The following is a 26,943-nucleotide window of genomic DNA, read 5'->3' on the forward strand; positions in this document are numbered from 1 at the left end:
GTACACAATAAAATCACATGAAAAACATTTAATACTCCTGAAGGAGATGATACTTCCCGTATGGCTGTAAAGCCTGTGCCAGGTAAGTATGCCTGAAACTGCAGCTTCCTAACCATCACTACAAACATGCACATCACCTCACTCGGGTGTGTTTTAAACAACACTTCACATATATTCCATTTCTGTTCAAACATGTATATACTTCCCTGTACATGGCACTACATTCACCCGTTCGCTTTATGCAAAGATTATTGACAGGAAAAACCAGACAGAAATGGCTTTATTTGCATTTTAGGCTGCATAGACATGCACCTGACGCCAGGTACCCAGGGGAGGCAACTTCCATGTCAACACCCAAGTTTCCTTCCGGGTCCTATCTTTCTCCTTGGGAGCTACTCGGCAAAACAAACACAACAATCACAACAACAACTACAACTACAACTGGACATGTCATGATAGACAAATAGAATGAAAATAAGGCATTTCTATTTTTGATTGGTTTTTCCAGGGGAGAGCGCGAACGCAGTCCCCCACACTTATAAATTGCGCACCCGAGTCGTCCACATTTGGGATGATCGCAGGGGTCAACCAAGCCGATGTGCAATGGAAAGGTCTCGCCCCGGGCCCACAGCCTTGCGGATCACTGTAAAGCCTGTGCCAGGTAAGTATGCCTGAAACTGCAGCTTCCTAACCATCACTACAAACATGCACATCACCTCACTCGGGTGTGTTTTAAACAACACTTCACATATATTCCATTTCTGTTCAAACATGTATATACTTCCCTGTACATGGCACTACATTCACCCGTTCGCTTTATGCAAAGATTATTGACAGGAAAAACCAGACAGAAATGGCTTTATTTGCATTTTAGGCTGCATAGACATGCACCTGACGCCAGGTACCCAGGGGAGGCAACTTCCATGTCAACACCCAAGTTTCCTTCCGGGTCCTATCTTTCTCCTTGGGAGCTACTCGGCAAAACAAACACAACAATCACAACAACAACTACAACTACAACTGGACATGTCATGATAGACAAATAGAATGAAAATAAGGCATTTCTATTTTTGATTGGTTTTTCCAGGGGAGAGCGCGAACGCAGTCCCCCACACTTATAAATTGCGCACCCGAGTCGTCCACATTTGGGATGATCGCAGGGGTCAACCAAGCCGATGTGCAATGGAAAGGTCTCGCCCCGGGCCCACAGCCTTTTTTTTTTTTTTTTTTTTTTTTTTTTTTTTTGATAAAGTTTATTCACGGAAACTTTTACAAGTGCAGACAGTGCCTTGACCATCACCTCAAAAAATAAAAGAAAATATCACAGAGTTGAGATGATGGCCATTAACAATATACTTTTTAAAGAAGAAGGAAACTATTGGTATGAACTCTTGTAATCATTTTGTCTTTAAGTCTTTTTTGTAAACAGATTAACTCATGTTATTTCAATGGGAAAGTCAATCTCAGCAAAAAGGAGTCCTTTTGGAACTGCAGTACGTTCTGCTTTTTCTCTAATTCTCTTCTCTAAACTTTTTATATTTACAGACACTTCCTTATCTGCCATTCCTTTCGATTTCCAGGCTTTCATGATTTCCTTTAAGTGTTCCTCATTAATTTCAACAGCTGAAAAGTGTGAGTCCTGACGCCTGGTTATTTTAGTACTGACAGTAATCTTCCATGGTTTTTTTACAACCTTTGTGTCCTTACGGTCTGGCAGTAGTTCACTTTGCGATGACTGTTCCGCCCAACTAGCAACTGACGTGTCTGAACTGTTTGGTGATGAAATCACTTCAGTCTCTTTTTCTACATTCTTCTTCTTCTTTTTATCTTTCAGTTTTTCCTCATCCTGATGTGAAGGTTGCTTCCTCTTGCCTTCTGAATCTATCACATTCATGAGTATGTGATCTGACTGCTTTGAAATTTCTCGCATTTCTGTTGAAACTAGTTTATCTGCTGGAACTGTAATCACTAACTCTGTCTCCACAACAGGAACTGGACTGGCAACACTCTCCATATCAGTATCATCATCTTCCTCAGACTCATTTTCCATTTCAATAGCGAAAGTTTGTTCTTTGAGCTGTTTTGCACGAGCAGAAGTTGCAGATGAACTTGTTCCAGGGCATGCTGATCTTACATGACCAAGAGAGTGACACCTTAGGCATATTGGCGATCGTCCAGGAGCTGTTATTAGCATAGACTGTTTCTCTCCAAATCTAACCACGTGAGGAATCTTGTCTTTCTCGTCTTCTGTCAACTCCATTTTGACAATTCGAACCCCGGAAAACACTTGCATGCTGTCTACTTCCACATATTCTCTTAAAACGTCCACAACTTTACCAAACTTGGAGAAGTAATCCCGAACGAAGGATGATCTCACAGTGGCGTGGAGCCAATGAATCCGTAATGGAACAAAAAAACGTCCATATTCATAGAAGAAGATCTTCTCATTCCCATAAGCAACACTTTGCAGATCGGTAAGTTTCTTGGCTTCTTCCTCCGAGTCCATTGTCAGAAAGACTTGTCCATAATGTTCAGTTTTCCATATACCTGAACAGTGTTCAATAGAAAAGTCTGGCACAGATGACTTTAGGAGTTGAACATACTCTGGTACTGTGGAGATCCTGGATGTGGTGTGAATCCGAACTGTCCTGTTCTCAACATCCTTGTCAATACATTCTTCAGGAATGGAGCCAGCGTTGATGGTAACAGTAGAAGCCATTGTATGTGAGGGGAGACTACTCAAAGTCACACAGTTAAAAACTGATGCCCACTCGTAGACCTGTAAGAAAACAAAAATTAGAACTCATATACTTAGTCACTGGAAAGCCTGTGCCAGGTAAGTATGCCTGAAACTGCAGCTTCCTAACCATCACTACAAACATGCACATCACCTCACTCGGGTGTGTTTTAAACAACACTTCACATATATTCCATTTCTGTTCAAACATGTATATACTTCCCTGTACATGGCACTACATTCACCCGTTCGCTTTATGCAAAGATTATTGACAGGAAAAACCAGACAGAAATGGCTTTATTTGCATTTTAGGCTGCATAGACATGCACCTGACGCCAGGTACCCAGGGGAGGCAACTTCCATGTCAACACCCAAGTTTCCTTCCGGGTCCTATCTTTCTCCTTGGGAGCTACTCGGCAAAACAAACACAACAATCACAACAACAACTACAACTACAACTGGACATGTCATGATAGACAAATAGAATGAAAATAAGGCATTTCTATTTTTGATTGGTTTTTCCAGGGGAGAGCGCGAACGCAGTCCCCCACACTTATAAATTGCGCACCCGAGTCGTCCACATTTGGGATGATCGCAGGGGTCAACCAAGCCGATGTGCAATGGAAAGGTCTCGCCCCGGGCCCACAGCCTTGCGGATCACTGTAAAGCCTGTGCCAGGTAAGTATGCCTGAAACTGCAGCTTCCTAACCATCACTACAAACATGCACATCACCTCACTCGGGTGTGTTTTAAACAACACTTCACATATATTCCATTTCTGTTCAAACATGTATATACTTCCCTGTACATGGCACTACATTCACCCGTTCGCTTTATGCAAAGATTATTGACAGGAAAAACCAGACAGAAATGGCTTTATTTGCATTTTAGGCTGCATAGACATGCACCTGACGCCAGGTACCCAGGGGAGGCAACTTCCATGTCAACACCCAAGTTTCCTTCCGGGTCCTATCTTTCTCCTTGGGAGCTACTCGGCAAAACAAACACAACAATCACAACAACAACTACAACTACAACTGGACATGTCATGATAGACAAATAGAATGAAAATAAGGCATTTCTATTTTTGATTGGTTTTTCCAGGGGAGAGCGCGAACGCAGTCCCCCACACTTATAAATTGCGCACCCGAGTCGTCCACATTTGGGATGATCGCAGGGGTCAACCAAGCCGATGTGCAATGGAAAGGTCTCGCCCCGGGCCCACAGCCTTGCGGATCACTGTAAAGCCTGTGCCAGGTAAGTATGCCTGAAACTGCAGCTTCCTAACCATCACTACAAACATGCACATCACCTCACTCGGGTGTGTTTTAAACAACACTTCACATATATTCCATTTCTGTTCAAACATGTATATACTTCCCTGTACATGGCACTACATTCACCCGTTCGCTTTATGCAAAGATTATTGACAGGAAAAACCAGACAGAAATGGCTTTATTTGCATTTTAGGCTGCATAGACATGCACCTGACGCCAGGTACCCAGGGGAGGCAACTTCCATGTCAACACCCAAGTTTCCTTCCGGGTCCTATCTTTCTCCTTGGGAGCTACTCGGCAAAACAAACACAACAATCACAACAACAACTACAACTACAACTGGACATGTCATGATAGACAAATAGAATGAAAATAAGGCATTTCTATTTTTTGATTGTTTTTTCCAGGGGAGAGCGCGAACGCAGTCCCCCACACTTATAAATTGCGCACCCGAGTCGTCCACATTTGGGATGATCGCAGGGGTCAACCAAGCCGATGTGCAATGGAAAGGTCTCGCCCCGGGCCCACAGCCTTGCGGATCACTGTAAAGCCTGTGCCAGGTAAGTATGCCTGAAACTGCAGCTTCCTAACCATCACTACAAACATGCACATCACCTCACTCGGGTGTGTTTTAAACAACACTTCACATATATTCCATTTCTGTTCAAACATGTATATACTTCCCTGTACATGGCACTACATTCACCCGTTCGCTTTATGCAAAGATTATTGACAGGAAAAACCAGACAGAAATGGCTTTATTTGCATTTTAGGCTGCATAGACATGCACCTGACGCCAGGTACCCAGGGGAGGCAACTTCCATGTCAACACCCAAGTTTCCTTCCGGGTCCTATCTTTCTCCTTGGGAGCTACTCGGCAAAACAAACACAACAATCACAACAACAACTACAACTACAACTGGACATGTCATGATAGACAAATAGAATGAAAATAAGGCATTTCTATTTTTTGATTGTTTTTTCCAGGGGAGAGCGCGAACGCAGTCCCCCACACTTATAAATTGCGCACCCGAGTCGTCCACATTTGGGATGATCGCAGGGGTCAACCAAGCCGATGTGCAATGGAAAGGTCTCGCCCCGGGCCCACAGCCTTGCGGATCACTGTAAAGCCTGTGCCAGGTAAGTATGCCTGAAACTGCAGCTTCCTAACCATCACTACAAACATGCACATCACCTCACTCGGGTGTGTTTTAAACAACACTTCACATATATTCCATTTCTGTTCAAACATGTATATACTTCCCTGTACATGGCACTACATTCACCCGTTCGCTTTATGCAAAGATTATTGACAGGAAAAACCAGACAGAAATGGCTTTATTTGCATTTTAGGCTGCATAGACATGCACCTGACGCCAGGTACCCAGGGGAGGCAACTTCCATGTCAACACCCAAGTTTCCTTCCGGGTCCTATCTTTCTCCTTGGGAGCTACTCGGCAAAACAAACACAACAATCACAACAACAACTACAACTACAACTGGACATGTCATGATAGACAAATAGAATGAAAATAAGGCATTTCTATTTTTTGATTGTTTTTTCCAGGGGAGAGCGCGAACGCAGTCCCCCACACTTATAAATTGCGCACCCGAGTCGTCCACATTTGGGATGATCGCAGGGGTCAACCAAGCCGATGTGCAATGGAAAGGTCTCGCCCCGGGCCCACAGCCTTGCGGATCACTGTAAAGCCTGTGCCAGGTAAGTATGCCTGAAACTGCAGCTTCCTAACCATCACTACAAACATGCACATCACCTCACTCGGGTGTGTTTTAAACAACACTTCACATATATTCCATTTCTGTTCAAACATGTATATACTTCCCTGTACATGGCACTACATTCACCCGTTCGCTTTATGCAAAGATTATTGACAGGAAAAACCAGACAGAAATGGCTTTATTTGCATTTTAGGCTGCATAGACATGCACCTGACGCCAGGTACCCAGGGGAGGCAACTTCCATGTCAACACCCAAGTTTCCTTCCGGGTCCTATCTTTCTCCTTGGGAGCTACTCGGCAAAACAAACACAACAATCACAACAACAACTACAACTACAACTGGACATGTCATGATAGACAAATAGAATGAAAATAAGGCATTTCTATTTTTTGATTGTTTTTTCCAGGGGAGAGCGCGAACGCAGTCCCCCACACTTATAAATTGCGCACCCGAGTCGTCCACATTTGGGATGATCGCAGGGGTCAACCAAGCCGATGTGCAATGGAAAGGTCTCGCCCCGGGCCCACAGCCTTGCGGATCACTGTAAAGCCTGTGCCAGGTAAGTATGCCTGAAACTGCAGCTTCCTAACCATCACTACAAACATGCACATCACCTCACTCGGGTGTGTTTTAAACAACACTTCACATATATTCCATTTCTGTTCAAACATGTATATACTTCCCTGTACATGGCACTACATTCACCCGTTCGCTTTATGCAAAGATTATTGACAGGAAAAACCAGACAGAAATGGCTTTATTTGCATTTTAGGCTGCATAGACATGCACCTGACGCCAGGTACCCAGGGGAGGCAACTTCCATGTCAACACCCAAGTTTCCTTCCGGGTCCTATCTTTCTCCTTGGGAGCTACTCGGCAAAACAAACACAACAATCACAACAACAACTACAACTACAACTGGACATGTCATGATAGACAAATAGAATGAAAATAAGGCATTTCTATTTTTTGATTGTTTTTTCCAGGGGAGAGCGCGAACGCAGTCCCCCACACTTATAAATTGCGCACCCGAGTCGTCCACATTTGGGATGATCGCAGGGGTCAACCAAGCCGATGTGCAATGGAAAGGTCTCGCCCCGGGCCCACAGCCTTGCGGATCACTGTAAAGCCTGTGCCAGGTAAGTATGCCTGAAACTGCAGCTTCCTAACCATCACTACAAACATGCACATCACCTCACTCGGGTGTGTTTTAAACAACACTTCACATATATTCCATTTCTGTTCAAACATGTATATACTTCCCTGTACATGGCACTACATTCACCCGTTCGCTTTATGCAAAGATTATTGACAGGAAAAACCAGACAGAAATGGCTTTATTTGCATTTTAGGCTGCATAGACATGCACCTGACGCCAGGTACCCAGGGGAGGCAACTTCCATGTCAACACCCAAGTTTCCTTCCGGGTCCTATCTTTCTCCTTGGGAGCTACTCGGCAAAACAAACACAACAATCACAACAACAACTACAACTACAACTGGACATGTCATGATAGACAAATAGAATGAAAATAAGGCATTTCTATTTTTTGATTGTTTTTTCCAGGGGAGAGCGCGAACGCAGTCCCCCACACTTATAAATTGCGCACCCGAGTCGTCCACATTTGGGATGATCGCAGGGGTCAACCAAGCCGATGTGCAATGGAAAGGTCTCGCCCCGGGCCCACAGCCTTGCGGATCACTGTAAAGCCTGTGCCAGGTAAGTATGCCTGAAACTGCAGCTTCCTAACCATCACTACAAACATGCACATCACCTCACTCGGGTGTGTTTTAAACAACACTTCACATATATTCCATTTCTGTTCAAACATGTATATACTTCCCTGTACATGGCACTACATTCACCCGTTCGCTTTATGCAAAGATTATTGACAGGAAAAACCAGACAGAAATGGCTTTATTTGCATTTTAGGCTGCATAGACATGCACCTGACGCCAGGTACCCAGGGGAGGCAACTTCCATGTCAACACCCAAGTTTCCTTCCGGGTCCTATCTTTCTCCTTGGGAGCTACTCGGCAAAACAAACACAACAATCACAACAACAACTACAACTACAACTGGACATGTCATGATAGACAAATAGAATGAAAATAAGGCATTTCTATTTTTTGATTGTTTTTTCCAGGGGAGAGCGCGAACGCAGTCCCCCACACTTATAAATTGCGCACCCGAGTCGTCCACATTTGGGATGATCGCAGGGGTCAACCAAGCCGATGTGCAATGGAAAGGTCTCGCCCCGGGCCCACAGCCTTGCGGATCACTGTAAAGCCTGTGCCAGGTAAGTATGCCTGAAACTGCAGCTTCCTAACCATCACTACAAACATGCACATCACCTCACTCGGGTGTGTTTTAAACAACACTTCACATATATTCCATTTCTGTTCAAACATGTATATACTTCCCTGTACATGGCACTACATTCACCCGTTCGCTTTATGCAAAGATTATTGACAGGAAAAACCAGACAGAAATGGCTTTATTTGCATTTTAGGCTGCATAGACATGCACCTGACGCCAGGTACCCAGGGGAGGCAACTTCCATGTCAACACCCAAGTTTCCTTCCGGGTCCTATCTTTCTCCTTGGGAGCTACTCGGCAAAACAAACACAACAATCACAACAACAACTACAACTACAACTGGACATGTCATGATAGACAAATAGAATGAAAATAAGGCATTTCTATTTTTTGATTGTTTTTTCCAGGGGAGAGCGCGAACGCAGTCCCCCACACTTATAAATTGCGCACCCGAGTCGTCCACATTTGGGATGATCGCAGGGGTCAACCAAGCCGATGTGCAATGGAAAGGTCTCGCCCCGGGCCCACAGCCTTGCGGATCACTGTAAAGCCTGTGCCAGGTAAGTATGCCTGAAACTGCAGCTTCCTAACCATCACTACAAACATGCACATCACCTCACTCGGGTGTGTTTTAAACAACACTTCACATATATTCCATTTCTGTTCAAACATGTATATACTTCCCTGTACATGGCACTACATTCACCCGTTCGCTTTATGCAAAGATTATTGACAGGAAAAACCAGACAGAAATGGCTTTATTTGCATTTTAGGCTGCATAGACATGCACCTGACGCCAGGTACCCAGGGGAGGCAACTTCCATGTCAACACCCAAGTTTCCTTCCGGGTCCTATCTTTCTCCTTGGGAGCTACTCGGCAAAACAAACACAACAATCACAACAACAACTACAACTACAACTGGACATGTCATGATAGACAAATAGAATGAAAATAAGGCATTTCTATTTTTTGATTGTTTTTTCCAGGGGAGAGCGCGAACGCAGTCCCCCACACTTATAAATTGCGCACCCGAGTCGTCCACATTTGGGATGATCGCAGGGGTCAACCAAGCCGATGTGCAATGGAAAGGTCTCGCCCCGGGCCCACAGCCTTGCGGATCACTGTAAAGCCTGTGCCAGGTAAGTATGCCTGAAACTGCAGCTTCCTAACCATCACTACAAACATGCACATCACCTCACTCGGGTGTGTTTTAAACAACACTTCACATATATTCCATTTCTGTTCAAACATGTATATACTTCCCTGTACATGGCACTACATTCACCCGTTCGCTTTATGCAAAGATTATTGACAGGAAAAACCAGACAGAAATGGCTTTATTTGCATTTTAGGCTGCATAGACATGCACCTGACGCCAGGTACCCAGGGGAGGCAACTTCCATGTCAACACCCAAGTTTCCTTCCGGGTCCTATCTTTCTCCTTGGGAGCTACTCGGCAAAACAAACACAACAATCACAACAACAACTACAACTACAACTGGACATGTCATGATAGACAAATAGAATGAAAATAAGGCATTTCTATTTTTTGATTGTTTTTTCCAGGGGAGAGCGCGAACGCAGTCCCCCACACTTATAAATTGCGCACCCGAGTCGTCCACATTTGGGATGATCGCAGGGGTCAACCAAGCCGATGTGCAATGGAAAGGTCTCGCCCCGGGCCCACAGCCTTGCGGATCACTGTAAAGCCTGTGCCAGGTAAGTATGCCTGAAACTGCAGCTTCCTAACCATCACTACAAACATGCACATCACCTCACTCGGGTGTGTTTTAAACAACACTTCACATATATTCCATTTCTGTTCAAACATGTATATACTTCCCTGTACATGGCACTACATTCACCCGTTCGCTTTATGCAAAGATTATTGACAGGAAAAACCAGACAGAAATGGCTTTATTTGCATTTTAGGCTGCATAGACATGCACCTGACGCCAGGTACCCAGGGGAGGCAACTTCCATGTCAACACCCAAGTTTCCTTCCGGGTCCTATCTTTCTCCTTGGGAGCTACTCGGCAAAACAAACACAACAATCACAACAACAACTACAACTACAACTGGACATGTCATGATAGACAAATAGAATGAAAATAAGGCATTTCTATTTTTTGATTGTTTTTTCCAGGGGAGAGCGCGAACGCAGTCCCCCACACTTATAAATTGCGCACCCGAGTCGTCCACATTTGGGATGATCGCAGGGGTCAACCAAGCCGATGTGCAATGGAAAGGTCTCGCCCCGGGCCCACAGCCTTGCGGATCACTGTAAAGCCTGTGCCAGGTAAGTATGCCTGAAACTGCAGCTTCCTAACCATCACTACAAACATGCACATCACCTCACTCGGGTGTGTTTTAAACAACACTTCACATATATTCCATTTCTGTTCAAACATGTATATACTTCCCTGTACATGGCACTACATTCACCCGTTCGCTTTATGCAAAGATTATTGACAGGAAAAACCAGACAGAAATGGCTTTATTTGCATTTTAGGCTGCATAGACATGCACCTGACGCCAGGTACCCAGGGGAGGCAACTTCCATGTCAACACCCAAGTTTCCTTCCGGGTCCTATCTTTCTCCTTGGGAGCTACTCGGCAAAACAAACACAACAATCACAACAACAACTACAACTACAACTGGACATGTCATGATAGACAAATAGAATGAAAATAAGGCATTTCTATTTTTTGATTGTTTTTTCCAGGGGAGAGCGCGAACGCAGTCCCCCACACTTATAAATTGCGCACCCGAGTCGTCCACATTTGGGATGATCGCAGGGGTCAACCAAGCCGATGTGCAATGGAAAGGTCTCGCCCCGGGCCCACAGCCTTGCGGATCACTGTAAAGCCTGTGCCAGGTAAGTATGCCTGAAACTGCAGCTTCCTAACCATCACTACAAACATGCACATCACCTCACTCGGGTGTGTTTTAAACAACACTTCACATATATTCCATTTCTGTTCAAACATGTATATACTTCCCTGTACATGGCACTACATTCACCCGTTCGCTTTATGCAAAGATTATTGACAGGAAAAACCAGACAGAAATGGCTTTATTTGCATTTTAGGCTGCATAGACATGCACCTGACGCCAGGTACCCAGGGGAGGCAACTTCCATGTCAACACCCAAGTTTCCTTCCGGGTCCTATCTTTCTCCTTGGGAGCTACTCGGCAAAACAAACACAACAATCACAACAACAACTACAACTACAACTGGACATGTCATGATAGACAAATAGAATGAAAATAAGGCATTTCTATTTTTTGATTGTTTTTTCCAGGGGAGAGCGCGAACGCAGTCCCCCACACTTATAAATTGCGCACCCGAGTCGTCCACATTTGGGATGATCGCAGGGGTCAACCAAGCCGATGTGCAATGGAAAGGTCTCGCCCCGGGCCCACAGCCTTGCGGATCACTGTAAAGCCTGTGCCAGGTAAGTATGCCTGAAACTGCAGCTTCCTAACCATCACTACAAACATGCACATCACCTCACTCGGGTGTGTTTTAAACAACACTTCACATATATTCCATTTCTGTTCAAACATGTATATACTTCCCTGTACATGGCACTACATTCACCCGTTCGCTTTATGCAAAGATTATTGACAGGAAAAACCAGACAGAAATGGCTTTATTTGCATTTTAGGCTGCATAGACATGCACCTGACGCCAGGTACCCAGGGGAGGCAACTTCCATGTCAACACCCAAGTTTCCTTCCGGGTCCTATCTTTCTCCTTGGGAGCTACTCGGCAAAACAAACACAACAATCACAACAACAACTACAACTACAACTGGACATGTCATGATAGACAAATAGAATGAAAATAAGGCATTTCTATTTTTTGATTGTTTTTTCCAGGGGAGAGCGCGAACGCAGTCCCCCACACTTATAAATTGCGCACCCGAGTCGTCCACATTTGGGATGATCGCAGGGGTCAACCAAGCCGATGTGCAATGGAAAGGTCTCGCCCCGGGCCCACAGCCTTGCGGATCACTGTAAAGCCTGTGCCAGGTAAGTATGCCTGAAACTGCAGCTTCCTAACCATCACTACAAACATGCACATCACCTCACTCGGGTGTGTTTTAAACAACACTTCACATATATTCCATTTCTGTTCAAACATGTATATACTTCCCTGTACATGGCACTACATTCACCCGTTCGCTTTATGCAAAGATTATTGACAGGAAAAACCAGACAGAAATGGCTTTATTTGCATTTTAGGCTGCATAGACATGCACCTGACGCCAGGTACCCAGGGGAGGCAACTTCCATGTCAACACCCAAGTTTCCTTCCGGGTCCTATCTTTCTCCTTGGGAGCTACTCGGCAAAACAAACACAACAATCACAACAACAACTACAACTACAACTGGACATGTCATGATAGACAAATAGAATGAAAATAAGGCATTTCTATTTTTTGATTGTTTTTTCCAGGGGAGAGCGCGAACGCAGTCCCCCACACTTATAAATTGCGCACCCGAGTCGTCCACATTTGGGATGATCGCAGGGGTCAACCAAGCCGATGTGCAATGGAAAGGTCTCGCCCCGGGCCCACAGCCTTGCGGATCACTGTAAAGCCTGTGCCAGGTAAGTATGCCTGAAACTGCAGCTTCCTAACCATCACTACAAACATGCACATCACCTCACTCGGGTGTGTTTTAAACAACACTTCACATATATTCCATTTCTGTTCAAACATGTATATACTTCCCTGTACATGGCACTACATTCACCCGTTCGCTTTATGCAAAGATTATTGACAGGAAAAACCAGACAGAAATGGCTTTATTTGCATTTTAGGCTGCATAGACATGCACCTGACGCCAGGTACCCAGGGGAGGCAACTTCCATGTCAACACCCAAGTTTCCTTCCGGGTCCTATCTTTCTCCTTGGGAGCTACTCGGCAAAACAAACACAACAATCACAACAACAACTACAACTACAACTGGACATGTCATGATAGACAAATAGAATGAAAATAAGGCATTTCTATTTTTTGATTGTTTTTTCCAGGGGAGAGCGCGAACGCAGTCCCCCACACTTATAAATTGCGCACCCGAGTCGTCCACATTTGGGATGATCGCAGGGGTCAACCAAGCCGATGTGCAATGGAAAGGTCTCGCCCCGGGCCCACAGCCTTGCGGATCACTGTAAAGCCTGTGCCAGGTAAGTATGCCTGAAACTGCAGCTTCCTAACCATCACTACAAACATGCACATCACCTCACTCGGGTGTGTTTTAAACAACACTTCACATATATTCCATTTCTGTTCAAACATGTATATACTTCCCTGTACATGGCACTACATTCACCCGTTCGCTTTATGCAAAGATTATTGACAGGAAAAACCAGACAGAAATGGCTTTATTTGCATTTTAGGCTGCATAGACATGCACCTGACGCCAGGTACCCAGGGGAGGCAACTTCCATGTCAACACCCAAGTTTCCTTCCGGGTCCTATCTTTCTCCTTGGGAGCTACTCGGCAAAACAAACACAACAATCACAACAACAACTACAACTACAACTGGACATGTCATGATAGACAAATAGAATGAAAATAAGGCATTTCTATTTTTTGATTGTTTTTTCCAGGGGAGAGCGCGAACGCAGTCCCCCACACTTATAAATTGCGCACCCGAGTCGTCCACATTTGGGATGATCGCAGGGGTCAACCAAGCCGATGTGCAATGGAAAGGTCTCGCCCCGGGCCCACAGCCTTGCGGATCACTGTAAAGCCTGTGCCAGGTAAGTATGCCTGAAACTGCAGCTTCCTAACCATCACTACAAACATGCACATCACCTCACTCGGGTGTGTTTTAAACAACACTTCACATATATTCCATTTCTGTTCAAACATGTATATACTTCCCTGTACATGGCACTACATTCACCCGTTCGCTTTATGCAAAGATTATTGACAGGAAAAACCAGACAGAAATGGCTTTATTTGCATTTTAGGCTGCATAGACATGCACCTGACGCCAGGTACCCAGGGGAGGCAACTTCCATGTCAACACCCAAGTTTCCTTCCGGGTCCTATCTTTCTCCTTGGGAGCTACTCGGCAAAACAAACACAACAATCACAACAACAACTACAACTACAACTGGACATGTCATGATAGACAAATAGAATGAAAATAAGGCATTTCTATTTTTTGATTGTTTTTTCCAGGGGAGAGCGCGAACGCAGTCCCCCACACTTATAAATTGCGCACCCGAGTCGTCCACATTTGGGATGATCGCAGGGGTCAACCAAGCCGATGTGCAATGGAAAGGTCTCGCCCCGGGCCCACAGCCTTGCGGATCACTGTAAAGCCTGTGCCAGGTAAGTATGCCTGAAACTGCAGCTTCCTAACCATCACTACAAACATGCACATCACCTCACTCGGGTGTGTTTTAAACAACACTTCACATATATTCCATTTCTGTTCAAACATGTATATACTTCCCTGTACATGGCACTACATTCACCCGTTCGCTTTATGCAAAGATTATTGACAGGAAAAACCAGACAGAAATGGCTTTATTTGCATTTTAGGCTGCATAGACATGCACCTGACGCCAGGTACCCAGGGGAGGCAACTTCCATGTCAACACCCAAGTTTCCTTCCGGGTCCTATCTTTCTCCTTGGGAGCTACTCGGCAAAACAAACACAACAATCACAACAACAACTACAACTACAACTGGACATGTCATGATAGACAAATAGAATGAAAATAAGGCATTTCTATTTTTTGATTGTTTTTTCCAGGGGAGAGCGCGAACGCAGTCCCCCACACTTATAAATTGCGCACCCGAGTCGTCCACATTTGGGATGATCGCAGGGGTCAACCAAGCCGATGTGCAATGGAAAGGTCTCGCCCCGGGCCCACAGCCTTGTTTTTTTTTTTTTTTTTTTTTTTTTTTGTTTTTAATAAAGTTTATTCACTGAAACTTTTACATGTGCAGACAGTGCCTAGGCCATCACCTCAAAAATTAAAAGAAATATCACAGAGTTGAGATGATGGCCACTAACAATAATTCTTAAAGACGGAAACATATTAAATAATTAAAGGGCAAGTAAATTTATGGTCAATAGAATCTTGTCCCTTAGGAATCTCAGAATCTTCCAGTTTTCCTTTCAAAATCCTAATCAACTTAGTTTTTTCACAACACACTTCACGGTAAGTCAGTCCATACAGCCTCAGTGCGTCCATGTATTTCTCTAAGTCCTCCTCATGCACTGTAACACCCCAACTGGTTTTTGTCGCTCTGACAGAAACATTCCTTGGTTTCACAACAACATGCTTTGGTCTAGAAACATATTTGTCTTGTAACTGTTGAGTTTCTTTCACACTCTTCTTCTTCTTTATCTCTTCCTCGTCTGGCGTGTCCTGATTCAAAGGCTGTTTTCTTTTTCCTTCTGTGTCCTTGCTCGTATTATCAGGGTTGTAAGAATTCGCTGATATTTCCCGCATTTCTGTTGATACTAGTTTCTCAGCTGGTACAGTAATCACTTCGGCTGGTACAGTAATAACTATGTCCTTGTTGAGGCCCTTCTCCGAAATAGGATCCTTTAGACTGTGAACACTTTCCATGTCATCATCTTCCTCGGACTCACTGTCTAAATCTACCGAGAGTGTATGTCCTCTGGATTCTTTCTCCTTGGCAGCTATATCTGCTGAACTTGTACCAGGGCACTTTGCTCGTACGTGTCCAAAAGAATGACATCTCAGGCATATTGGTGCTCGTCCAGGGGCCGTTATCAACATAGACTGTTTGTCACCAAATCTGACTATGTGTGGAATCTTGCCTTTTTCTTCTTCTGTCACGTCCATCTTCACAATTCGTACTCCCGAAAACACCTTAACATCATCCACTTCAACATATTCTCGCAATACCTCCACAACTTTGCCAAACTTGGAGAAATAGTCTTGTAGAAAGGAGGATTTGACTGTAGCCTGAAGCCAATGTATCCTCAGAGGAACCATGTAACGTCCATATTCATAGAAGGAGATCGTGTTATCCTCAAACACGATACTTTGTAGTTCCGTTAGCCTTTTTGCTTCTTCCACCGAGTCCAAAGTAACAAAAACCTGTCCAAAATATTCTGTTTTCCATACTCCGGCAACATGTTCCACAGAAAAGTCAGGAACAGCTGTCTTCAAAAGATGAATATACTCTGGAACTGTAGAAACTCTTGTTGATGTATGGATCCGGACTGTCCTGGTCTCTACTTCCTTATCAATGCACTCCTCAGGAATAGGTCCAGCGTTGATGACTGTAGTGCAAGCCATGGTAAGTGAGGGGAGACTACTCAAAGTCACACAGTCTATGACTGATGCCCGCTCGTAGATCTGTGGAAGGAAAAAACCTGATTATTGCTCATATACTTAGTCACTGGAAAGCCTGTGCCAGGTAAGTATGCCTGAAACTGCAGCTTCCTAACCATCACTACAAACATGCACATCACCTCACTCGGGTGTGTTTTAAACAACACTTCACATATATTCCATTTCTGTTCAAACATGTATATACTTCCCTGTACATGGCACTACATTCACCCGTTCGCTTTATGCAAAGATTATTGACAGGAAAAACCAGACAGAAATGGCTTTATTTGCATTTTAGGCTGCATAGACATGCACCTGACGCCAGGTACCCAGGGGAGGCAACTTCCATGTCAACACCCAAGTTTCCTTCCGGGTCCTATCTTTCTCCTTGGGAGCTACTCGGCAAAACAAACACAACAATCACAACAACAACTACAACTACAACTGGACATGTCATGATAGACAAATAGAATGAAAATAAGGCATTTCTATTTTTTGATTGTTTTTTCCAGGGGAGAGCGCGAACGCAGTCCCCCACACTTATAAATTGCGCACCCGAGTCGTCCACATTTGGGATGATCGCAGGGGTCAACCAAGCCGATGTGCAATGGAAAGGTCTCGCCCCGGGCCCACAGCCTTGCGGATCACTGTAAAGCCTGTGCCAGGTAAGTATGCCTGAAACTGCAGCTTCCTAACCATCACTACAAACATGCACATCACCTCACTCGGGTGTGTTTTAAACAACACTTCACATATATTCCATTTCTGTTCAAACATGTATATACTTCCCTGTACATGGCACTACATTCACCCGTTCGCTTTATGCAAAGATTATTGACAGGAAAAACCAGACAGAAATGGCTTTATTTGCATTTTAGGCTGCATAGACATGCACCTGACGCCAGGTACCCAGGGGAGGCAACTTCCATGTCAACACCCAAGTTTCCTTCCGGGTCCTATCTTTCTCCTTGGGAGCTACTCGGCAAAACAAACACAACAATCACAACAACAACTACAACTACAACTGGACATGTCATGATAGACAAATAGAATGAAAATAAGGCATTTCTATTTTTTGATTGTTTTTTCCAGGGGAGAGCGCGAACGCAGTCCCCCACACTTATAAATTGCGCACCCGAGTCGTCCACATTTGGGATGATCGCAGGGGTCAACCAAGCCGATGTGCAATGGAAAGGTCTCGCCCCGGGCCCACAGCCTTGCGGATCACTGTAAAGCCTGTGCCAGGTAAGTATGCCTGAAACTGCAGCTTCCTAACCATCACTACAAACATGCACATCACCTCACTCGGGTGTGTTTTAAACAACACTTCACATATATTCCATTTCTGTTCAAACATGTATATACTTCCCTGTACATGGCACTACATTCACCCGTTCGCTTTATGCAAAGATTATTGACAGGAAAAACCAGACAGAAATGGCTTTATTTGCATTTTAGGCTGCACAGACATGCACCTGACGCCAGGTACCCAGGGGAGGCAACTTCCATGTCAACACCCAAGTTTCCTTCCGGGTCCTATCTTTCTCCTTGGGAGCTGCTCGGCAAAACAAACACAACAATCACAACAACAACTACAACTACAACTGGACATGTCATGATAGACGAATAGAATGAAAATAAGGCATTTCTATTTTTTGATTGTTTTTTCCAGGGGAGAGCGCGAACGCAGTCCCCCACACTTATAAATTGCGCACCCGAGTCGTCCACATTTGGGATGATCGCAGGGGTCAACCAAGCCGATGTGCAATGGAAAGGTCTCGCCCCGGGCCCACAGCCTTGCGGATCACTGTAAAGCCTGTGCCAGGTAAGTATGCCTGAAACTGCAGCTTCCTAACCATCACTACAAACATGCACATCACCTCACTCGGGTGTGTTTTAAACAACACTTCACATATATTCCATTTCTGTTCAAACATGTATATACTTCCCTGTACATGGCACTACATTCACCCGTTCGCTTTATGCAAAGATTATTGACAGGAAAAACCAGACAGAAATGGCTTTATTTGCATTTTAGGCTGCATAGACATGCACCTGACGCCAGGTACCCAGGGGAGGCAACTTCCATGTCAACACCCAAGTTTCCTTCCGGGTCCTATCTTTCTCCTTGGGAGCTACTCGGCAAAACAAACACAACAATCACAACAACAACTACAACTACAACTGGACATGTCATGATAGACAAATAGAATGAAAATAAGGCATTTCTATTTTTTGATTGTTTTTTCCAGGGGAGAGCGCGAACGCAGTCCCCCACACTTATAAATTGCGCACCCGAGTCGTCCACATTTGGGATGATCGCAGGGGTCAACCAAGCCGATGTGCAATGGAAAGGTCTCGCCCCGGGCCCACAGCCTTGCGGATCACTGTAAAGCCTGTGCCAGGTAAGTATGCCTGAAACTGCAGCTTCCTAACCATCACTACAAACATGCACATCACCTCACTCGGGTGTGTTTTAAACAACACTTCACATATATTCCATTTCTGTTCAAACATGTATATACTTCCCTGTACATGGCACTACATTCACCCGTTCGCTTTATGCAAAGATTATTGACAGGAAAAACCAGACAGAAATGGCTTTATTTGCATTTTAGGCTGCATAGACATGCACCTGACGCCAGGTACCCAGGGGAGGCAACTTCCATGTCAACACCCAAGTTTCCTTCCGGGTCCTATCTTTCTCCTTGGGAGCTACTCGGCAAAACAAACACAACAATCACAACAACAACTACAACTACAACTGGACATGTCATGATAGACAAATAGAATGAAAATAAGGCATTTCTATTTTTTGATTGTTTTTTCCAGGGGAGAGCGCGAACGCAGTCCCCCACACTTATAAATTGCGCACCCGAGTCGTCCACATTTGGGATGATCGCAGGGGTCAACCAAGCCGATGTGCAATGGAAAGGTCTCGCCCCGGGCCCACAGCCTTGCGGATCACTGTAAAGCCTGTGCCAGGTAAGTATGCCTGAAACTGCAGCTTCCTAACCATCACTACAAACATGCACATCACCTCACTCGGGTGTGTTTTAAACAACACTTCACATATATTCCATTTCTGTTCAAACATGTATATACTTCCCTGTACATGGCACTACATTCACCCGTTCGCTTTATGCAAAGATTATTGACAGGAAAAACCAGACAGAAATGGCTTTATTTGCATTTTAGGCTGCATAGACATGCACCTGACGCCAGGTACCCAGGGGAGGCAACTTCCATGTCAACACCCAAGTTTCCTTCCGGGTCCTATCTTTCTCCTTGGGAGCTACTCGGCAAAACAAACACAACAATCACAACAACAACTACAACTACAACTGGACATGTCATGATAGACAAATAGAATGAAAATAAGGCATTTCTATTTTTTGATTGTTTTTTCCAGGGGAGAGCGCGAACGCAGTCCCCCACACTTATAAATTGCGCACCCGAGTCGTCCACATTTGGGATGATCGCAGGGGTCAACCAAGCCGATGTGCAATGGAAAGGTCTCGCCCCGGGCCCACAGCCTTGCGGATCACTGTAAAGCCTGTGCCAGGTAAGTATGCCTGAAACTGCAGCTTCCTAACCATCACTACAAACATGCACATCACCTCACTCGGGTGTGTTTTAAACAACACTTCACATATATTCCATTTCTGTTCAAACATGTATATACTTCCCTGTACATGGCACTACATTCACCCGTTCGCTTTATGCAAAGATTATTGACAGGAAAAACCAGACAGAAATGGCTTTATTTGCATTTTAGGCTGCACAGACATGCACCTGACGCCAGGTACCCAGGGGAGGCAACTTCCATGTCAACACCCAAGTTTCCTTCCGGGTCCTATCTTTCTCCTTGGGAGCTGCTCGGCAAAACAAACACAACAATCACAACAACAACTACAACTACAACTGGACATGTCATGATAGACGAATAGAATGAAAATAAGGCATTTCTATTTTTTGATTGTTTTTTCCAGGGGAGAGCGCGAACGCAGTCCCCCACACTTATAAATTGCGCACCCGAGTCGTCCACATTTGGGATGATCGCAGGGGTCAACCAAGCCGATGTGCAATGGAAAGGTCTCGCCCCGGGCCCACAGCCTTGCGGATCACTGTAAAGCCTGTGCCAGGTAAGTATGCCTGAAACTGCAGCTTCCTAACCATCACTACAAACATGCACATCACCTCACTCGGGTGTGTTTTAAACAACACTTCACATATATTCCATTTCTGTTCAAACATGTATATACTTCCCTGTACATGGCACTACATTCACCCGTTCGCTTTATGCAAAGATTATTGACAGGAAAAACCAGACAGAAATGGCTTTATTTGCATTTTAGGCTGCATAGACATGCACCTGACGCCAGGTACCCAGGGGAGGCAACTTCCATGTCAACACCCAAGTTTCCTTCCGGGTCCTATCTTTCTCCTTGGGAGCTACTCGGCAAAACAAACACAACAATCACAACAACAACTACAACTACAACTGGACATGTCATGATAGACAAATAGAATGAAAATAAGGCATTTCTATTTTTTGATTGTTTTTTCCAGGGGAGAGCGCGAACGCAGTCCCCCACACTTATAAATTGCGCACCCGAGTCGTCCACATTTGGGATGATCGCAGGGGTCAACCAAGCCGATGTGCAATGGAAAGGTCTCGCCCCGGGCCCACAGCCTTGCGGATCACTGTAAAGCCTGTGCCAGGTAAGTATGCCTGAAACTGCAGCTTCCTAACCATCACTACAAACATGCACATCACCTCACTCGGGTGTGTTTTAAACAACACTTCACATATATTCCATTTCTGTTCAAACATGTATATACTTCCCTGTACATGGCACTACATTCACCCGTTCGCTTTATGCAAAGATTATTGACAGGAAAAACCAGACAGAAATGGCTTTATTTGCATTTTAGGCTGCATAGACATGCACCTGACGCCAGGTACCCAGGGGAGGCAACTTCCATGTCAACACCCAAGTTTCCTTCCGGGTCCTATCTTTCTCCTTGGGAGCTACTCGGCAAAACAAACACAACAATCACAACAACAACTACAACTACAACTGGACATGTCATGATAGACAAATAGAATGAAAATAAGGCATTTCTATTTTTTGATTGTTTTTTCCAGGGGAGAGCGCGAACGCAGTCCCCCACACTTATAAATTGCGCACCCGAGTCGTCCACATTTGGGATGATCGCAGGGGTCAACCAAGCCGATGTGCAATGGAAAGGTCTCGCCCCGGGCCCACAGCCTTGCTTTTTTTTTTTTTGTTTTTAATAAAGTTTATTCACTGAAACTTTTACATGTGCAGACAGTGCCTAGGCCATCACCTCGAAAAAATAAAAGAAATATCACAGAGTTGAGATGATGGCCACTAACAATAAATTCTTAAAGACGGAAACATGTCAAATACTTAAAGGGCAAGTAAAGCTATCAACAATATAATCCTGTCCCTTCGGAATCTTAGAATGTTCCATTTTTTCCACCAGAGCCCTAATCAACTTAGTTTTTTCACAACGCGCTTCATATAAAGTTTTTCCATAAAGCTGCAGTCCTTCCATGAATTTCTGTAAATCCTCCTCCTCAACTGTAACACCCCAACTGGTTTTTCTCACTCTGATAGAAACAATCCTTGGTTTTGCAACAACATGCTTTGGTCTAGCAACATATTTGTCTTGTAACTGTTGAGTTTTTTTCACACTCTTCTTCTTCTTTATCTCTTCCTCGTCTGGCGTGTCCTGATTCAAAGGCTGTTTTCTTTTTCCTTCTGTGTCCTTGTTTGTATTATCAGGGTTGTAAGAATTCGCTGATATTTCCCGCATTTCTGTTGATACTAGTTTTTCAGCTGGTACAGTAATAACTATGTCCTGGTTGAGGCCCTTCTCCGAAATAATATCCTTTAGACTGTGAACACTCTCCATGTCATCATCCTCGGACTCACTGTCTAAATCTACTGAGAGTGTATGGCCTCTGGATTCTTTCTCCTTAGCAGCTATTTCTGCTGAACTTGTACCAGGGCACTTTGCTCGTACGTGTCCAAAAGAATGACATCTCAGACATATTGGAGCTCGCCCAGGGGCCGTTATCAACATAGACTGTTTGTCACCAAATCTGACTATGTGTGGAATCTTGTCTTTTTCTTCTTCTGTCATGTCCATCTTCACAATTCGCACTCCCGAAAACACCTTAACGTCGTCCACTTCAACATATTCTCGCAATACCTCAACAACTTTGCCAAACTTGGAGAAATAGTCTTGTAGAAAGGAAGACTTGACTGTAGCCTGAAGCCAGTGTATCCTCAGAGGAACCATGAAACGTCCATATTCGTAGAAGGAGATCGTGTTATTCTCAAACACAATACTTTGTAGTTCCGTTAGCCTTTTTGCTTCTTCCACCGAGTCCAAAGTAACGAAAACCTGTCCAAAATATTCTGTTTTCCATACTCCGGCAACATGTTCCACAGAAAAGTCGGGAACAGCTGTCTTCAAAAGATGAATATACTCTGGCACTGTAGAAACTCTCGTTGATGTATGGATCCGGACTGTCCTGGTCTCTACTTCCTTATCAATGCACTCCTCAGGTATAGGTCCAGCGTTGATGATTGTAGTGGAAGCCATGGTAAGTGAGGGGAGACTAATGAAAGTCACACAGTCTAAGACTGATGCCCGCTCGTAGATCTGTGGAAGGAAAAGACTGATTAATACTCATATACTTAGTCACTGGAAAGCCTGTGCCAGGTAAGTATGCCTGAAACTGCAGCTTCCTAACCATCACTACAAACATGCACATCACCTCACTCGGGTGTGTTTTAAACAACACTTCACATATATTCCATTTCTGTTCAAACATGTATATACTTCCCTGTACATGGCACTACATTCACCCGTTCGCTTTATGCAAAGATTATTGACAGGAAAAACCAGACAGAAATGGCTTTATTTGCATTTTAGGCTGCACAGACATGCACCTGACGCCAGGTACCCAGGGGAGGCAACTTCCATGTCAACACCCAAGTTTCCTTCCGGGTCCTATCTTTCTCCTTGGGAGCTACTCGGCAAAACAAACACAACAATCACAACAACAACTACAACTACAACTGGACATGTCATGATAGACGAATAGAATGAAAAAAAGGCATTTCTATTTTTGATTGGTTTTTCCAGGGGAGAGCGCGAACGCAGTCCCCCACACTTATAAATTGCGCACCCGAGTCGTCCACATTTGGGATGATCGCAGGGGTCAACCAAGCCGATGTGCAATGGAAAGGTCTCGCCCCGGGCCCACAGCCTTGCGGATCACTGTAAAGCCTGTGCCAGGTAAGTATGCCTGAAACTGCAGCTTCCTAACCATCACTACAAACATGCACATCACCTCACTCGGGTGTGTTTTAAACAACACTTCACATATATTCCATTTCTGTTCAAACATGTATATACTTCCCTGTACATGGCACTACATTCACCCGTTCGCTTTATGCAAAGATTATTGACAGGAAAAACCAGACAGAAATGGCTTTATTTGCATTTTAGGCTGCATAGACATGCACCTGACGCCAGGTACCCAGGGGAGGCAACTTCCATGTCAACACCCAAGTTTCCTTCCGGGTCCTATCTTTCTCCTTGGGAGCTACTCGGCAAAACAAACACAACAATCACAACAACAACTACAACTACAACTGGACATGTCATGATAGACAAATAGAATGAAAATAAGGCATTTCTATTTTTTGATTGTTTTTTCCAGGGGAGAGCGCGAACGCAGTCCCCCACACTTATAAATTGCGCACCCGAGTCGTCCACATTTGGGATGATCGCAGGGGTCAACCAAGCCGATGTGCAATGGAAAGGTCTCGCCCCGGGCCCACAGCCTTGCGGATCACTGTAAAGCCTGTGCCAGGTAAGTATGCCTGAAACTGCAGCTTCCTAACCATCACTACAAACATGCACATCACCTCACTCGGGTGTGTTTTAAACAACACTTCACATATATTCCATTTCTGTTCAAACATGTATATACTTCCCTGTACATGGCACTACATTCACCCGTTCGCTTTATGCAAAGATTATTGACAGGAAAAACCAGACAGAAATGGCTTTATTTGCATTTTAGGCTGCACAGACATGCACCTGACGCCAGGTACCCAGGGGAGGCAACTTCCATGTCAACACCCAAGTTTCCTTCCGGGTCCTATCTTTCTCCTTGGGAGCTGCTCGGCAAAACAAACACAACAATCACAACAACAACTACAACTACAACTGGACATGTCATGATAGACGAATAGAATGAAAATAAGGCATTTCTATTTTTTGATTGTTTTTTCCAGGGGAGAGCGCGAACGCAGTCCCCCACACTTATAAATTGCGCACCCGAGTCGTCCACATTTGGGATGATCGCAGGGGTCAACCAAGCCGATGTGCAATGGAAAGGTCTCGCCCCGGGCCCACAGCCTTGCGGATCACTGTAAAGCCTGTGCCAGGTAAGTATGCCTGAAACTGCAGCTTCCTAACCATCACTACAAACATGCACATCACCTCACTCGGGTGTGTTTTAAACAACACTTCACATATATTCCATTTCTGTTCAAACATGTATATACTTCCCTGTACATGGCACTACATTCACCCGTTCGCTTTATGCAAAGATTATTGACAGGAAAAACCAGACAGAAATGGCTTTATTTGCATTTTAGGCTGCATAGACATGCACCTGACGCCAGGTACCCAGGGGAGGCAACTTCCATGTCAACACCCAAGTTTCCTTCCGGGTCCTATCTTTCTCCTTGGGAGCTACTCGGCAAAACAAACACAACAATCACAACAACAACTACAACTACAACTGGACATGTCATGATAGACAAATAGAATGAAAATAAGGCATTTCTATTTTTTGATTGTTTTTTCCAGGGGAGAGCGCGAACGCAGTCCCCCACACTTATAAATTGCGCACCCGAGTCGTCCACATTTGGGATGATCGCAGGGGTCAACCAAGCCGATGTGCAATGGAAAGGTCTCGCCCCGGGCCCACAGCCTTGCGGATCACTGTAAAGCCTGTGCCAGGTAAGTATGCCTGAAACTGCAGCTTCCTAACCATCACTACAAACATGCACATCACCTCACTCGGGTGTGTTTTAAACAACACTTCACATATATTCCATTTCTGTTCAAACATGTATATACTTCCCTGTACATGGCACTACATTCACCCGTTCGCTTTATGCAAAGATTATTGACAGGAAAAACCAGACAGAAATGGCTTTATTTGCATTTTAGGCTGCATAGACATGCACCTGACGCCAGGTACCCAGGGGAGGCAACTTCCATGTCAACACCCAAGTTTCCTTCCGGGTCCTATCTTTCTCCTTGGGAGCTACTCGGCAAAACAAACACAACAATCACAACAACAACTACAACTACAACTGGACATGTCATGATAGACAAATAGAATGAAAATAAGGCATTTCTATTTTTTGATTGTTTTTTCCAGGGGAGAGCGCGAACGCAGTCCCCCACACTTATAAATTGCGCACCCGAGTCGTCCACATTTGGGATGATCGCAGGGGTCAACCAAGCCGATGTGCAATGGAAAGGTCTCGCCCCGGGCCCACAGCCTTGCGGATCACTGTAAAGCCTGTGCCAGGTAAGTATGCCTGAAACTGCAGCTTCCTAACCATCACTACAAACATGCACATCACCTCACTCGGGTGTGTTTTAAACAACACTTCACATATATTCCATTTCTGTTCAAACATGTATATACTTCCCTGTACATGGCACTACATTCACCCGTTCGCTTTATGCAAAGATTATTGACAGGAAAAACCAGACAGAAATGGCTTTATTTGCATTTTAGGCTGCATAGACATGCACCTGACGCCAGGTACCCAGGGGAGGCAACTTCCATGTCAACACCCAAGTTTCCTTCCGGGTCCTATCTTTCTCCTTGGGAGCTACTCGGCAAAACAAACACAACAATCACAACAACAACTACAACTACAACTGGACATGTCATGATAGACAAATAGAATGAAAATAAGGCATTTCTATTTTTTGATTGTTTTTTCCAGGGGAGAGCGCGAACGCAGTCCCCCACACTTATAAATTGCGCACCCGAGTCGTCCACATTTGGGATGATCGCAGGGGTCAACCAAGCCGATGTGCAATGGAAAGGTCTCGCCCCGGGCCCACAGCCTTGCGGATCACTGTAAAGCCTGTGCCAGGTAAGTATGCCTGAAACTGCAGCTTCCTAACCATCACTACAAACATGCACATCACCTCACTCGGGTGTGTTTTAAACAACACTTCACATATATTCCATTTCTGTTCAAACATGTATATACTTCCCTGTACATGGCACTACATTCACCCGTTCGCTTTATGCAAAGATTATTGACAGGAAAAACCAGACAGAAATGGCTTTATTTGCATTTTAGGCTGCATAGACATGCACCTGACGCCAGGTACCCAGGGGAGGCAACTTCCATGTCAACACCCAAGTTT

At 44.7% G+C, this 26,943-nt stretch overlaps 35 non-coding genes and 3 pseudogenes across 35 annotated transcripts; all 38 read right to left on the reverse strand.

The window, feature by feature from the left end:
* Nucleotides 1-505: 505 nt before the first annotated feature.
* LOC139478060 (U1 spliceosomal RNA) lies at nucleotides 506-669 on the reverse strand. Its single transcript, XR_011654254.1, has one exon. It is a non-coding gene; the product is annotated as a U1 spliceosomal RNA (small nuclear RNA).
* A 415-nt stretch (nucleotides 670-1,084) lies between these two features.
* On the reverse strand, nucleotides 1,085-1,222 carry LOC139478050 (U1 spliceosomal RNA; annotated as a pseudogene).
* Nucleotides 1,223-3,259: 2,037 nt separating this feature from the next.
* LOC139478061 (U1 spliceosomal RNA) lies at nucleotides 3,260-3,423 on the reverse strand. Its single transcript, XR_011654255.1, has one exon. It is a non-coding gene; the product is annotated as a U1 spliceosomal RNA (small nuclear RNA).
* Nucleotides 3,424-3,838: 415 nt separating this feature from the next.
* On the reverse strand, nucleotides 3,839-4,002 carry LOC139478062 (U1 spliceosomal RNA). The gene has a single exon (XR_011654256.1). It is a non-coding gene; the product is annotated as a U1 spliceosomal RNA (small nuclear RNA).
* Nucleotides 4,003-4,418: 416 nt separating this feature from the next.
* On the reverse strand, nucleotides 4,419-4,582 carry LOC139478063 (U1 spliceosomal RNA). The gene has a single exon (XR_011654257.1). It is a non-coding gene; the product is annotated as a U1 spliceosomal RNA (small nuclear RNA).
* Nucleotides 4,583-4,998: 416 nt separating this feature from the next.
* On the reverse strand, nucleotides 4,999-5,162 carry LOC139478064 (U1 spliceosomal RNA). Its single transcript, XR_011654258.1, has one exon. It is a non-coding gene; the product is annotated as a U1 spliceosomal RNA (small nuclear RNA).
* Nucleotides 5,163-5,578: 416 nt separating this feature from the next.
* On the reverse strand, nucleotides 5,579-5,742 carry LOC139478065 (U1 spliceosomal RNA). The gene has a single exon (XR_011654259.1). It is a non-coding gene; the product is annotated as a U1 spliceosomal RNA (small nuclear RNA).
* Nucleotides 5,743-6,158: 416 nt separating this feature from the next.
* LOC139478066 (U1 spliceosomal RNA) lies at nucleotides 6,159-6,322 on the reverse strand. The gene has a single exon (XR_011654260.1). It is a non-coding gene; the product is annotated as a U1 spliceosomal RNA (small nuclear RNA).
* A 416-nt stretch (nucleotides 6,323-6,738) lies between these two features.
* LOC139478067 (U1 spliceosomal RNA) lies at nucleotides 6,739-6,902 on the reverse strand. Its single transcript, XR_011654261.1, has one exon. It is a non-coding gene; the product is annotated as a U1 spliceosomal RNA (small nuclear RNA).
* A 416-nt stretch (nucleotides 6,903-7,318) lies between these two features.
* On the reverse strand, nucleotides 7,319-7,482 carry LOC139478068 (U1 spliceosomal RNA). Its single transcript, XR_011654262.1, has one exon. It is a non-coding gene; the product is annotated as a U1 spliceosomal RNA (small nuclear RNA).
* A 416-nt stretch (nucleotides 7,483-7,898) lies between these two features.
* LOC139478070 (U1 spliceosomal RNA) lies at nucleotides 7,899-8,062 on the reverse strand. Its single transcript, XR_011654264.1, has one exon. It is a non-coding gene; the product is annotated as a U1 spliceosomal RNA (small nuclear RNA).
* A 416-nt stretch (nucleotides 8,063-8,478) lies between these two features.
* On the reverse strand, nucleotides 8,479-8,642 carry LOC139478072 (U1 spliceosomal RNA). The gene has a single exon (XR_011654265.1). It is a non-coding gene; the product is annotated as a U1 spliceosomal RNA (small nuclear RNA).
* A 416-nt stretch (nucleotides 8,643-9,058) lies between these two features.
* LOC139478073 (U1 spliceosomal RNA) lies at nucleotides 9,059-9,222 on the reverse strand. The gene has a single exon (XR_011654266.1). It is a non-coding gene; the product is annotated as a U1 spliceosomal RNA (small nuclear RNA).
* A 416-nt stretch (nucleotides 9,223-9,638) lies between these two features.
* On the reverse strand, nucleotides 9,639-9,802 carry LOC139478074 (U1 spliceosomal RNA). Its single transcript, XR_011654267.1, has one exon. It is a non-coding gene; the product is annotated as a U1 spliceosomal RNA (small nuclear RNA).
* Nucleotides 9,803-10,218: 416 nt separating this feature from the next.
* Nucleotides 10,219-10,382, reverse strand: LOC139478075 (U1 spliceosomal RNA). Its single transcript, XR_011654268.1, has one exon. It is a non-coding gene; the product is annotated as a U1 spliceosomal RNA (small nuclear RNA).
* A 416-nt stretch (nucleotides 10,383-10,798) lies between these two features.
* LOC139478076 (U1 spliceosomal RNA) lies at nucleotides 10,799-10,962 on the reverse strand. Its single transcript, XR_011654269.1, has one exon. It is a non-coding gene; the product is annotated as a U1 spliceosomal RNA (small nuclear RNA).
* A 416-nt stretch (nucleotides 10,963-11,378) lies between these two features.
* On the reverse strand, nucleotides 11,379-11,542 carry LOC139478077 (U1 spliceosomal RNA). The gene has a single exon (XR_011654270.1). It is a non-coding gene; the product is annotated as a U1 spliceosomal RNA (small nuclear RNA).
* A 416-nt stretch (nucleotides 11,543-11,958) lies between these two features.
* On the reverse strand, nucleotides 11,959-12,122 carry LOC139478078 (U1 spliceosomal RNA). The gene has a single exon (XR_011654271.1). It is a non-coding gene; the product is annotated as a U1 spliceosomal RNA (small nuclear RNA).
* A 416-nt stretch (nucleotides 12,123-12,538) lies between these two features.
* On the reverse strand, nucleotides 12,539-12,702 carry LOC139478079 (U1 spliceosomal RNA). The gene has a single exon (XR_011654272.1). It is a non-coding gene; the product is annotated as a U1 spliceosomal RNA (small nuclear RNA).
* A 416-nt stretch (nucleotides 12,703-13,118) lies between these two features.
* LOC139478080 (U1 spliceosomal RNA) lies at nucleotides 13,119-13,282 on the reverse strand. Its single transcript, XR_011654273.1, has one exon. It is a non-coding gene; the product is annotated as a U1 spliceosomal RNA (small nuclear RNA).
* Nucleotides 13,283-13,698: 416 nt separating this feature from the next.
* Nucleotides 13,699-13,862, reverse strand: LOC139478082 (U1 spliceosomal RNA). The gene has a single exon (XR_011654275.1). It is a non-coding gene; the product is annotated as a U1 spliceosomal RNA (small nuclear RNA).
* Nucleotides 13,863-14,278: 416 nt separating this feature from the next.
* On the reverse strand, nucleotides 14,279-14,442 carry LOC139478083 (U1 spliceosomal RNA). The gene has a single exon (XR_011654276.1). It is a non-coding gene; the product is annotated as a U1 spliceosomal RNA (small nuclear RNA).
* Nucleotides 14,443-14,858: 416 nt separating this feature from the next.
* Nucleotides 14,859-14,996, reverse strand: LOC139478047 (U1 spliceosomal RNA; annotated as a pseudogene).
* Nucleotides 14,997-16,931: 1,935 nt separating this feature from the next.
* On the reverse strand, nucleotides 16,932-17,095 carry LOC139478084 (U1 spliceosomal RNA). The gene has a single exon (XR_011654277.1). It is a non-coding gene; the product is annotated as a U1 spliceosomal RNA (small nuclear RNA).
* Nucleotides 17,096-17,511: 416 nt separating this feature from the next.
* On the reverse strand, nucleotides 17,512-17,675 carry LOC139478085 (U1 spliceosomal RNA). The gene has a single exon (XR_011654278.1). It is a non-coding gene; the product is annotated as a U1 spliceosomal RNA (small nuclear RNA).
* A 416-nt stretch (nucleotides 17,676-18,091) lies between these two features.
* On the reverse strand, nucleotides 18,092-18,255 carry LOC139478086 (U1 spliceosomal RNA). Its single transcript, XR_011654279.1, has one exon. It is a non-coding gene; the product is annotated as a U1 spliceosomal RNA (small nuclear RNA).
* A 416-nt stretch (nucleotides 18,256-18,671) lies between these two features.
* On the reverse strand, nucleotides 18,672-18,835 carry LOC139478088 (U1 spliceosomal RNA). Its single transcript, XR_011654280.1, has one exon. It is a non-coding gene; the product is annotated as a U1 spliceosomal RNA (small nuclear RNA).
* A 416-nt stretch (nucleotides 18,836-19,251) lies between these two features.
* LOC139478089 (U1 spliceosomal RNA) lies at nucleotides 19,252-19,415 on the reverse strand. The gene has a single exon (XR_011654281.1). It is a non-coding gene; the product is annotated as a U1 spliceosomal RNA (small nuclear RNA).
* A 416-nt stretch (nucleotides 19,416-19,831) lies between these two features.
* LOC139478090 (U1 spliceosomal RNA) lies at nucleotides 19,832-19,995 on the reverse strand. Its single transcript, XR_011654282.1, has one exon. It is a non-coding gene; the product is annotated as a U1 spliceosomal RNA (small nuclear RNA).
* A 416-nt stretch (nucleotides 19,996-20,411) lies between these two features.
* On the reverse strand, nucleotides 20,412-20,575 carry LOC139478091 (U1 spliceosomal RNA). The gene has a single exon (XR_011654283.1). It is a non-coding gene; the product is annotated as a U1 spliceosomal RNA (small nuclear RNA).
* A 416-nt stretch (nucleotides 20,576-20,991) lies between these two features.
* Nucleotides 20,992-21,155, reverse strand: LOC139478092 (U1 spliceosomal RNA). Its single transcript, XR_011654284.1, has one exon. It is a non-coding gene; the product is annotated as a U1 spliceosomal RNA (small nuclear RNA).
* Nucleotides 21,156-21,571: 416 nt separating this feature from the next.
* On the reverse strand, nucleotides 21,572-21,709 carry LOC139478053 (U1 spliceosomal RNA; annotated as a pseudogene).
* A 1,898-nt stretch (nucleotides 21,710-23,607) lies between these two features.
* LOC139478094 (U1 spliceosomal RNA) lies at nucleotides 23,608-23,771 on the reverse strand. The gene has a single exon (XR_011654286.1). It is a non-coding gene; the product is annotated as a U1 spliceosomal RNA (small nuclear RNA).
* A 416-nt stretch (nucleotides 23,772-24,187) lies between these two features.
* Nucleotides 24,188-24,351, reverse strand: LOC139478095 (U1 spliceosomal RNA). Its single transcript, XR_011654287.1, has one exon. It is a non-coding gene; the product is annotated as a U1 spliceosomal RNA (small nuclear RNA).
* A 416-nt stretch (nucleotides 24,352-24,767) lies between these two features.
* Nucleotides 24,768-24,931, reverse strand: LOC139478096 (U1 spliceosomal RNA). The gene has a single exon (XR_011654288.1). It is a non-coding gene; the product is annotated as a U1 spliceosomal RNA (small nuclear RNA).
* Nucleotides 24,932-25,347: 416 nt separating this feature from the next.
* On the reverse strand, nucleotides 25,348-25,511 carry LOC139478097 (U1 spliceosomal RNA). Its single transcript, XR_011654289.1, has one exon. It is a non-coding gene; the product is annotated as a U1 spliceosomal RNA (small nuclear RNA).
* A 416-nt stretch (nucleotides 25,512-25,927) lies between these two features.
* LOC139478098 (U1 spliceosomal RNA) lies at nucleotides 25,928-26,091 on the reverse strand. The gene has a single exon (XR_011654290.1). It is a non-coding gene; the product is annotated as a U1 spliceosomal RNA (small nuclear RNA).
* Nucleotides 26,092-26,507: 416 nt separating this feature from the next.
* Nucleotides 26,508-26,671, reverse strand: LOC139477961 (U1 spliceosomal RNA). Its single transcript, XR_011654170.1, has one exon. It is a non-coding gene; the product is annotated as a U1 spliceosomal RNA (small nuclear RNA).
* Nucleotides 26,672-26,943: the final 272 nt, after the last annotated feature.

Source organism: Haliotis cracherodii, unplaced genomic scaffold (genome assembly GCF_022045235.1).
Source record: "Haliotis cracherodii isolate W230 unplaced genomic scaffold, xgHalCrac1.p SCAF_38, whole genome shotgun sequence".
Classification (NCBI taxonomy): domain Eukaryota; kingdom Metazoa; phylum Mollusca; class Gastropoda; order Lepetellida; family Haliotidae; genus Haliotis; species Haliotis cracherodii.